At 37.5% G+C, this 12,235-nt stretch overlaps 1 pseudogene; it reads right to left on the bottom strand.

Moving 5' to 3' along the window:
- Positions 1-3,827: 3,827 nt before the first annotated feature.
- Positions 3,828-12,235, bottom strand: part of LOC137998150 (spectrin beta chain, non-erythrocytic 1-like) — a 57,712-nt pseudogene continuing 49,304 nt past the window's right edge.

Below are 12,235 nucleotides of genomic sequence, written 5' to 3'. Positions count from 1 at the left end.
ATCTTAAATTCAACGGCGATTTCAAAATATGTAACACTGAAGATGACGGATGTACCGTCGAAACATGTCTGGAAAATTAAAGAAAGTTGTTATGTTTATACGACTATCTATGTTGTTGCTGCTATCTAGACCATATAGAGTAATATTACTAACTTTTACAGATGTTGAATGATGTTAAATTATGATTTAAAAGTTTATGTTGGTTCTCCTCTTGCCACATATTAAACTGTAGTACAATTTTTTGGATGTCCAATAATAGCAGCTGTCCAATTATAACAACCTACTGTAATTTGATGGCTATAGACCAATACCTACACCTATTAGTCAAGGGAACTCAAACGGGTTATTTTCACTGTCAGTCTCCACTGTTTGACATTTCTAATGCAACTTTCTTCACATTACTGTTTTCTTCACGTTGCTGTTGATATGATTAAATGTCAAAAAGGCTTTCATGTGTACAGTTCAGGGATAAATAGTTACGATACTCATTATTTTCAAATTGTCCTTGTCCTAAGTGCTTTGTTGATTTGAGATTACTCATATATATGATCTGACTCCCTAAACTGTATTCCACATGGTCCAATTGTCATTACTTTTGATTGTAGTAACCATAAACATAATTATCAACAAGAACAATTTGCCAAGAAACAGTTGCAATAAGCAATGAATGATCTATCTCCTTGTTAAAAAATTTATATTACCATTACAATTACACTTGAGGCACTTTTTCATTCAGTCATAAACCTTTAATGGCAGTAACAAAGGAGGCAGCAAAATATTTAAATTGGCTATGTGACTGGGTCTGATACTGCTAGTATAAAGACATTCAATTAATATTTTCCGATTTAAGTAGTTGAATAGGATCAATTTAGAAAGACTAGCAGGTAGAAGAACAGGATTTGAGAGAGGGATTGTTTTTCAACATCACTATCATATTCCCACCCCTCTTCTCCATCATTTTAACTTTTTATGTCTTCCTCCTTATCCAATTTCTGCACAGCACCGAAACTTATAGCTCTGTGGGCAAACTTGCTAACTTAAATCTGGTAAAATATGTTTTTAATAGATCCTCCCTTCCTTCCTTGAGCATTGCAATGTTGTCTGAACTAGTGAATTTTGGATACAATGAACAAAGAAATACATACATGTACATTCCTTGAACGGCTTGGATTAGTCTTGAGATTGGAGAATGCTGTGAAGAGAAATTGATTAACAACTTAATTTAGTCTCTTTCCATTAGAACATATTTGCAAAATTCACAAAGCGATGAAATCAGGTATTTTCTGAACTTGTTTCGTGAAGGCATAGCATAATGAAGGAATGTATGAAACGTCAAATTTACAAAAAAATGAATGTGTAACTAAACAAATAATTGTATGAATATTTCATCTAGACTTTACATCATCGATAAATTTCTTTTGCCGGGCTAGACTGGGCAGGCATAAATGAACTACGAATTTATTTACATTGAAGATATCCCAGGAGGTCAATACATTATAGTTGCCAGTGCTAAATTTCTGGTCACATTGGTGACCTTTTTGAGTCACACTTGTGAGCACTGAACATCTTAGTATATGGAATACAAAATAACACTCAAGTTCGCATTTGAAGGTTGAAGTTTGTGTCTTCATTTACTAATCAAGAATCATGAGAGCTCAGTGTGAGAAATATTAATGGTGGAACAGTGAATTAACGCTGAAGTGTAAATTCAAGTGCCAAGTGAAACCCATGAAAAACCCACTGGGCGTTAGCCCTTAAAAAGGGCATCAAGGAAACCACACGGGGCCAAGAAAAAATTCTTATGACCTTGGCGGGAAACGAACCCACGACCTCCAGATTAGATCTACCGTTGCTAAGCCGACTAAGCTACGAGGTCGGACAGAGAAAGTCAGGGACGATTCTTATGACCTCCCACCGATGTCATAAGAATTTTTCCTTTGCCTTGTGTGGTTGCCCTGATACCCTTTACTAAGGCTAACGCCCAGTGGGTTTTTCATGGGTTTCACTTAGCACTTTAATTTACAATTCAGAGTTAATTATCTGTTCCACCATTTCTTAGTTGCTTTAATTTTATTTAGTATACCTGAACAATGCATTATGTATTTTTATTTCCATAGGGTTGAAATGAGGTTGGTTAGACCTCCTGCAATAAAAATATGCATGTTTAATATTGGGTTAACAATGTCAGGAAAGTTTACCTTCATCCATGGTCCTGACCATGTCGGCAGGAAGCTGCATCCTAGGAATGTGGATGCAGCCAGAAGATTGGCCTGTATCAGGGAAGGTAAGTCTCCCAATACAGCCTCTCTTTGTTTCTGACACAAATCTCCTTAGTACTTGCTCTCTTTCAGGCATGTACTGCAATGAATTTCAATGCCTCAGCAACTTTAAACCCAAATACATCCCCGCACTTGCATTTAGACTTCATAGAAGCCTTGGGGAGAAAGAACTGCTTGGTTTGAAATAAAGTCACAAATTAAATTGGTTAGTGCTTGACAGAATATCTTCAAGGCACTTTAACCGTAATCCCAGCCTTGCACGTACTTCAGTTATGTTGCACATCTGCAGTATTTGTGTGTTTGACTAAAATACTGTAGGCGAAAATGTTACATAGCAATAAACATCAATAGCTTAAACCAATTAATACAGCAAAAAAAATCCTGATTTTGTATTTTTTGGTGGCTGTATTAGAAAAGTTCACTTTCACTTTCCAATACAACAACAAAAAATTCTAATTTTGTATTTTGGCGGCATACATGTACAATAATCTAGACACATGTTTATAAGAACCTTGTCTGGTTGTAAGGAGGCTTCTGTCACAATCTTGTGTATAAGGTCCAAATAGAGTTCTTCCTCGCTCTGGCTATACTCTTCTAATTGTGCACTTTTGTCATTCTCCAGCAGACTTTTTAAATGGGGCACAATTACATCACTGAAATGTGACATCACTTTGGGAAAATGCTCTTTGAGAGCCACATTATCAAGAATCTATTTGAAATAAAAGTAACATGCACATTAAAATAATTATAGTAAAAAGATTAATTTTAAAAAAACTATATTTATTTTCCTGGAAAAAAAGCAGAACACAATGAAATCATGTATGTGTAACAGTTATCCGGTTTTACACAATTGGACAGTTTTGGACAGGGTGCTATAAAAATTGTTGTATGTTATTATTATTAGACTAAGTATTATCTTTTCATTCAAATATCCTGCAAACTATAAACTGAAGCCACACCTGAAATCTGAAATATTGTAATGATCATAGCATCACAAGTTAGATCTGAACAATTTCTTAACTTAGTTTTCAGAATATTTCAGAGTTGAAATATCTAGAACATCATCATTAACTCGCCGTTTAATATTGAATTATCTAGTCATCGATTGGGAAATGTACAAAATGTTCCCTTGCAAATTTGCCAGACTCAGTGATGCAGATGAAAGGAACATTGAATCATTATCATGACAAGCTAACAGTTGACTTGGAAACTCAGTGTTGGTAGACCACTATGCTGGTCATTGCTGAGCTCACGGGTTTGAATCCTGTCAAGCCATTTTTCATTCTTTCTCTTTGCAACTGCTTAAGTTGCATGCAAAACTGCTTTAAATAAGTGATCTCCTATTTCAGTCCTTCACAGTTTCAACTGCAGTTCACATCACATTCTTGAGAAAATGCAATCACAACAAAATTTGCATACCTTTCCAACTGAATATAGAAGGAGTGTGAAGTTTAACTGTGTGTGCATGTCCAAAGCGCTGCACTCCAGTACTGGTGATATCTCACTGAGGAACAAGGGATCCTCTTTCATTTCTCTAAAGTCATCTCTCAGTTCAATCAGTTTCCCCACACTTAGAACTGCTCTCCTTAAAACTGGTTGCAATGCAGCCTTTAGCTCCAGGCTTTTCTTCAAAGTCTGGACTTCACTGATTCTCTCAAAAGGCACTACTGCAATTCGTGTAAATACTCTATAACGCAAAATTGAAAGACAATTGTTTAATCCCCCATGGAAAGAAAGGATGATTGCGTTTGCCATGTTTAAACAAACAGCAGTAATGATGGACAACAGTAAACCTGAAATATTGTTTATCATGTGATTTCATAATAATTATTTCTTAGTGTTTATAACTTGTAGTGTAAGGTATAGCAAAGAAGACTACTGTGGAATTTACAAAAGTTACAAAAGGTCAGATGAGCATATCACTTTTGCCAATGTCCCACATTATCCAAGAGACTTCAGAAAGTGAAGAATTTCAATCATTATGATCTTTGGTACAAGTCATCATTCTATTAATCTCCTAGACAAAAGAAACCTATGAACCTTTCGTAAGTTTTTGAAATTCATTTTACAGACACAGATATAGAACTGTTATTTATTAACGGACTTTGCCAGAAAAAAAAATTGCATTTATTACTTTCGTGTGTTTTCTGTGTATTCTGGCATGCAAAACCTTATGTGTCTGCCAAAATGCTACCTGACATTTTTGTTTGCCAAAAACAGCAAATATATATCTTCCGAAAGAGTCATGGGCTATTCAGTATTTTGCCATCGTGAATCTTTTAGGCCACATTTCAAATAAGAAAAGGCGAGTATGTATCTTAAGGACGTTCGCGCCAATTGTTTCTGCGCATCCTTACTGCGCACGCGAATGCACACGCCACGTCATATACACATACACGAGCGCGCGCGCTAAGTAATAAAATGAGAAATGATAGGGCAAAAGGCCATTGCTATAGCTTTGCCTGGATTTAACGCTCTTGGACGTTCGGTGACCCCTATTTTTCTTTCCAGAAACGGATTTTATTTACAATTATCTCCACGTTGTCCAAAAATGAACAAAAAATCAATGTGGGAAGTTAAAAAAAATTCAAGATTTCTGCTCACGGGACATCAAATCCTGCCATCTTGCGGCTGCAAGGCGCGTGAAACTGTGGTCGCTAAATGCGAACTTGATCTTTAATAAGGAACCTCACCAGTTGACTAAATTCACTTAATAAGTCCACTTAAACAATATTTGGCAGAGAAGATTTCACTTCAAAGATTTAATTGCAATATATTTGGGTTTACAGACACTGGCCTTATTCGCTAACGAAGCCCGATTTAGTCACATTTTGGGTGTTTTTCCGGGCATGGTATCTCCAAAACGAAGTCGGTGACCCCCCATTTTTTTTACATTTCTGACATAACTAACTTATTATCTTACAGTGGTTAAAGTTTCAGAAAAAAATCAATGTTGAAAAATTTTCGCGCGAACGTCCTTAAATTCTTTGATTGGTGATGAAAACCTAATGTGAACTAGCATTCACCTATTGTAAGAGATATGTACAGTTACTAAAACTTGTTGTTCGGTGCCCCTGACTAATTTACACTCAATTACAGTATACCTTGAGATCTTCTCCTTGTCCACCTTTTTCTTTCGGTACAAGCACTGAGGATTCATGGTCATCAGTGGGACTGATCTTGGGTGGTTTAACTTCTCCAGCTTTGCAGTTTGCTTTTAAGACTGTTATGGCACTTGAGATACAAGACAAAAATATTATTGTTAAAACGGAAGTTTCCTATCTGATATGTTTTTGTTTTGGGATAAACTGCAGGCACAGTTTCTCAGTTACAGTCAGTCATACCTTATATGTACACAATTTGGAGATAACGACCTTCTAATCAGCAAAGCACTGTCATTGTCTTGATAAAACCACATTTGGCACCTGCTAATTGCCATGATGATCATCAATTGACACTAGTTTTAGTTCAAAGTTACTGCATGGCACTTGATTTGTGTGGGCTATACATTTCCCAGACTATTTTATACTCCAAAGAAAGTCCCCCCCTCCCCCCAGAAAAAAAGCTGCAATAAACTACTACATTGATGAAATCAATACACCAAATCAATAAGTATTTCATGTTCACTTGGTATCCTTCCACTTAGAACGCTGCTAGAAGCTGCTATTCTGATAAATCGGGGGATAAGGCATGCAGAGTAACAGTGCCTTATAATCTTGCATGACATGATCACTGACACCCATTTACAATAATTGAAGGGCTGAGAGCATAACCGACATATGTTGTTTTTCAACTATGTGTGAGGTCTAATAGAACACAAGGCGAAGTTTTTTTTTTTCACCATTCGACCAATATTTTAGTTTCCACAAAATACAAAACTTATTAGTAACACACATATATTCACCTGGTTAAAAGTTTGGACAGTAAGGGCCTCTAAAGTGTTGAAATCCGAGACATCATCCCACCAAAATGGGAGCGTTCTCGAAGATGCCAACTTAAGCATTCCAGCCTGGGTACACTCTGTAAAAGAGTTAGATCTTAGTGCGGCATTTGACACTGTGGATCACAATGTTTTACTTAGTCGCCTTCACTCAAAATTTGGTATATCTGGGATGGCACTTGAATGGTTTAGATCCTACCTTAGGGGAAGATCACAGCGTGTTATGGTCCAAGGCAATTTATCTCAGAATTTGAATTTGGACTTTGGTGTACCGCAGGGCTCTTGCCTCGGACCATTGCTTTTTACGATTTATGCAAGCAAATTGTTTGACGTTATCAAGGCGCACCTCCCTACGATTCACTGCTACGCTGACAACACGCAGCTGTATGTGTCCTTTAGTCCAAATAAGAGCATTGGGCAATTTGAGGCTGTCACTGCTATTCAGCATTGTGTGGATGATATACGCAATTGGATGACCAATGACAAACTACTTCTCAATGAAGATAAAACAGAATTTCTAATGATAGGTACCAAGCAACAACTAGCCAAGGTTAACATTGATCATCTTATAATTGGAGGCAGCGTAATTAGACCAAAGGAAGTAGTTAAGAATCTGGGGGCATGGTTAGACTCGACTCTTTCAATGAATTCTCATGTAAATAATACTTGCTCAAATGCTTTTTATTACTTGTATAATATAAGAAGAATTAGAAAATATCTTTCTAGGCGGTCCACTGAGACGCTTATTCCCGCATTTGTCTCAAGCCACGTCGATTATTGCAACAGCCTGCTCTATGGCCTGCCAACCTATCAGCTTAATAAACTGCAGAGGGTCCAAAATGCTGCAGCTAGGTTAATTTTTCAGGAATCCAAGTACTGCCATGTAAGACCGCTGCTGTATAATCTGCACTGGCTGCCCGTTAAATTTCGAATTGACTTTAAGATATTACTGTTAACGTATAAGGCTATCAATGGCTTAGCGCCTTTTTATCTCCAAGAACTTATTAATCTTAAAGAAGCATGTAAATACAAGTTACGCTCCGACTGTGATGGACTGCTACTAAACCCTGTGAAATTTAAGACCTTAACAACTTTAGGAGATCGATCTTTTGCTGTTGCTGCTCCTCAACTATGGAATTTACTGCCCTATGCGATCAGGAGTAGCCCCTCAATAGCACCTTTTAAAAAGACACTCAAGACATTTTTATTTCAGAAAGCTTTTTCATAATTTTATTAATATGTTTTAGTAGGTTTTATGTAGTTTTATGTTTTAAGCGCTGATGAAAATAGCTATATTGATATCGGCGCTATACAAGTTTATTATCATCATAAAAGAAAACAACAACAAAAACATGAGTGATCAATTTGGCTCTTGACTCCTTAATCCCAGAGGTAGAACCATTTCCAGTAATTCGATAATTTGATAACCAGATGAAATATAATGAACACATTACCTCCAATACTCTTGGTTTCTCCTATGAGGGACATGGCAATTTGTACTGCCAAAGACTTCCCAGACACAGGCAGTCCATAAGCCATTATCAATGGCACACCATCATATAACTGGGAAAGCTCTTCATAATGGAGTGCCATACCCATCCCTCCAAGTATCAACAAGGCAGGCACAAAATTCTCTCCCATATGTAGTCGCTGAATCTCAATGAGTTCCTTCAGTGCCACACCATGGTCAAGATCTTCATCTGAAAATAAATATTAATTAAAATAAAATACATCTTTATTGCCAGATAATGTTGTCCCACCATTTCTGTTTCTGTTTCAACATCCACATTTTCAGTTATGTTTGTTCAGTGATCACAAAGAGAGCAACTCTTGCATGCAGGGGATATATTTTATAAACTTGATAGTTTCATTTGGGTGTTGATCATGTTTATTTTGCACTGTCTTGTTTCTTGTTACAACAGGAAAGATCATCATGAAAAGTCAAGCAACCCTTTCACTCCCAAGGGGTCTCTATTTGACTAGTAAAATCATCTGGCATTAGACAGAGTAAACTCTATAAAGTCACTCTTGGGGGTGAAGGGGTTAAGGGAGATAGTTTTTGTAACCCTTTCACTCCCAAGGGGTCTCAGTACGGACCTCGAACCCAGTACAAGGTATTTATTTTCAGAATACGACTTGAATAACAGAAATTTGGTCATCATAATGTTTGACTTGAGGCTCACAGTGGTGTCTTGGGTATGTAGGGAAATACAAGGAACTGTTCCATTAAGGTTCACTTTCCTTCAATTTAAAGTATCCAAATATGAATAAATGGATTTTCACAAATATAAATCAACAAACAATGAAAATCCTTTGGCTAACCTCTGTTGTGATTCATGTTGGACAAGACCCTGTTTTTGCATGATTGGAGCACCATGATTTTATTTTACATAATTAGCTTAAGAGAGAGTGAGATAAAAATCATGATGCTAAAAGTGCCGAACAGTGATTCTATGATGCAGCTGTTGCAGGGTACCACGAACACAAATCGGCCAAAATATTTTCCATGATCATAAATAATAAACAAATCACCATGTTGGTGCACCAGAACAATATTACTGGAAGAATATATTATATTCATTGATAAGTTCCTTTTGTTTAGACTTCCTAAACTGTTACTGGTATAGAACCATACTTGCCTTTTATATCTATCAGAGGTAGGGGAGCCATTTCACTACCCAGAACAGCATAGGGGGAATCATTTGCATTCAACCTCCCAGTGACTCCCCCTGCCAAATGCACATGAAGGTTGGATCCTATGACCCAAGTTGGTGGTACACTGTTTGGTTGAAGACCAATGCACTGTAGGTTGGATAGAAGAAGTAAATAAGTATGTCACATTACAGTGCCGCTCGGAGATAAGCGAACAACGCAGACGCAAAATGAACGCACGCGATACGCGTATACGCGTTTTTTTTGACGCGTCTAAAATTGCGTATCGTATACGCGTCTGTGCCTTTGTTATTCGTAACCATAATTTTGCTTTTCCAGTATTGTTTGCGAAACAAAAGAATAAATTGCGTAACTGCCGACAAGTCGAAAATTTGCATACGGTTTGTTGTTTTGATTACTGTCAATTTCGATCCGCAAATGCCGCCGATGAAAGCATCCACAGGGCATTATTTCGAAGTTTAATACCCTTTACATACAGCAAAGGTCTCGAGAGACGAGCGAAATTAAATCAGCAAATTATGACCCGAAAAACCGAAGACATGATTTTTTTCAGTGTTTGCCGTGACGGGGTATTTACAGTCACTTCACGGTGACTTTTTGCCGACGCGTGCAAAGTCCAATAATTCCTTGTAGAAAAATCAACTAAATTCGATTGGCATATCATAGAAAGTTTTTAAGTAATGGTCCGGCTAAGAAGCAGGCAGAAAAACAATAGCCCGCGGCAATAGCGTCGGTTAGTTAAAATGTGCCAACATTTTTAATCAAATTAAGTTCGGCTGTTCCCATTGGTGTAAGCAGCTAAAAGCGCGAAATTTGAATTTCAATGAAAAATGTAATCGACTTGCCGTCTAAAAAATTAGATTCTGTTTCGTAGAACAAATCATTATGCCTTCAAAAACTATGTTTGTAAATATCGTCAAGATTCTATGCGCCATTTGCCGATTGGCGAATGGCGCATAGAACAATGCCCAAATTTGGCCGAGAGACAGAGATCAAGGGCATGGGGAAGAAGAAATCCAAAAAAGGCTTTTTTTTCATTTTTTTCTCATCTTTTTTCGACATTTTCCGATATTAGCCAATCAGATGCCTCGATTGGAGCAGCAGCTTCTAAGTACTTTTGCCGCTGGGCTGCCTGCTTCTTAGCCGGACCATTACTTAAAAAATCTTTTCTTTGTACTGAGAGCATTTCACCGTTTGAATCAGTGAATTATGTCCCGAATCACATCACAATGGCCTCTCGCCGGCGCGTGCCCAAAATTAACCCGATAATTTTCCTTGCTGAAAAATTAAATAAATGTGATCAGCGCATCATTGAGCCTTTGAAGAAAAAAATTGTGTCTGAAGTGAAAGCATTGTACCCGTTGAAATCAGGAAATCTTACTCAACAGGACCGGAGATGTGGATATTACATGAATTAAAATCGTATTGTCACGTGCCGGCAAAAGTGTGTGATTTCACTGTCGGGCTGAAAATCCTCACCAAAAAATCATTCTTTACTGCTGAATTTACAAAAAAGCAACTCAAGCTGCAAAATTCTCACCCTTAAATGATGACTTTCTGTACAAAACTGCTAATGATGAGCCCTTTGCTAGAGAGTTGTGTTGTTCAGTTTAACGAGTGACAGACGCAACGGCCTTGGACCCGAAAGATGTTTGTATTTTTTCACCTATCGGTGAGCGTCACGCTTTACTTAAGTACTCACATCCAAAACGACAGAAGGAGTTAAATACTCAACTTTAAATGATGAATGGCTGTACAAAACTGCTAATAACGAGCCCTCTGCTTACGAGTAGTGTTTTTAGTTTACGACTAAACGTATGCACCGGCACGAAGTTTGTTTTGATAATATCGCTCTCAACGCTTTCATGTAAATTTCGATGTTAAAATGGTTCTTGTGTGCAGTTTGTCGCTAGGTTTATATTTCTCCAAAAGCAAACTTGATGAATTTTTTTTTTCTGGCTTTGAAACACAAATATCCAGCCAGAAGGACTTTGCGCCATTCGAATAAGCATACGGTGAGATTTCTTGCGCACCGACCAGAGAACACGCAAATTATTTTCACATTCACCACACCGCAAACGACTGAGACTAAACAAAGACAAGGCGACAAAAGAAAGACAAAAGGAGAGCTCATAAATACTAATGAGCCTTTTTGCGTATGTGTTGACGCGCATCCGCGTTTTTTTTGACGCGTTTACGCGTTTTGCGTATGCGCGTTTTTTGCGTATATTTTGGTTCGCTTATCTCCGAGCTGCACTGTAAGTTGGACTTGCAAAAATAATTATTTAACACAAGACATACATGGGTGCAAATACAAACCCCCCCATCTACATGTACATGAAAACCAGTGTCGAGCATCGGCAGCAATTGACAATAGGTGAAATATGTATATAGATCAAGTCATGATTTTAGATTTTTCTGTGTCAGTTTATAGGACACCCGGGCAGTACAAAAATAGGCAGTCAAGGACTGCATATGAACTACAGACATGCGGTTTGCAGAGGTAATTCATGCTAAGTCCAGAGGCACTTTGGTCATAATTGGCAGAACTCATTCGTATTCTATTGTTACACTTGCTCACTCACTCACTCACTGACTCAACGTGATAGCATTTGTGGCTTCGTCTCCAGTAGGAGGCAGTAGCCACAAAAAAACACAAGAATCAAGGCAAGTCTGTTTTGACACGCTTGACCAATGCGCAAGTTTGAATATAATCTAATACGAAACCCTGTTAGTTTATGCAGAGAACTAGTTTAAACAGTAATTTATTTAGATCTTAATCAGACTGTCATGCCATACTGTGAGCCACGGTGTCACTAACCTCCCCTGGATATACCCGTCGTGGGTTGGTTTCTTTTAAGTAATCGTCACAAAGACACTTGAAGTATGAAGGAAGATATTGGTCCTTCGAGGGCACTGTCCACAACTTCTTTGAATCAAATTTGGACAGGATTCCATTCTGGGTTGACATATCACGCCAGGTTAATATTGTGTTCTAGGGCAGAAGAAAATAATAATTCAGTAAAACTAGTAAGATGCAGCAATGAGACATAAACACCCACAAATCATATACATGTACATGTACGTGCTGCAGGTAAAAATTAAATTCAGTTAACGTGTTTTAATCTCGGTTGATTCTCAAATCCCTTGTCTCATTAGTACAATTATTAAAAATTATGGTTAGGAGACAAAAGGTAATTTATTTTCAACCTAGGTTAAAAATTATTTTCCTGAATTTAATTTTTAACTGCAACATGTGCATTTGGGCAATTTTACACAGTGTAAAGTTCTTCTACTTGTAACTTTCATCTGCTTCTATGAAACATTGATTTATCACACCTTT

Source organism: Montipora foliosa, chromosome 3 (genome assembly GCF_036669935.1).
Source record: "Montipora foliosa isolate CH-2021 chromosome 3, ASM3666993v2, whole genome shotgun sequence".
In the NCBI taxonomy this organism is placed as follows: Eukaryota; Metazoa; Cnidaria; class Anthozoa; order Scleractinia; family Acroporidae; genus Montipora; species Montipora foliosa.
This window is presented reverse-complemented; position numbering and strand designations above follow the sequence as displayed.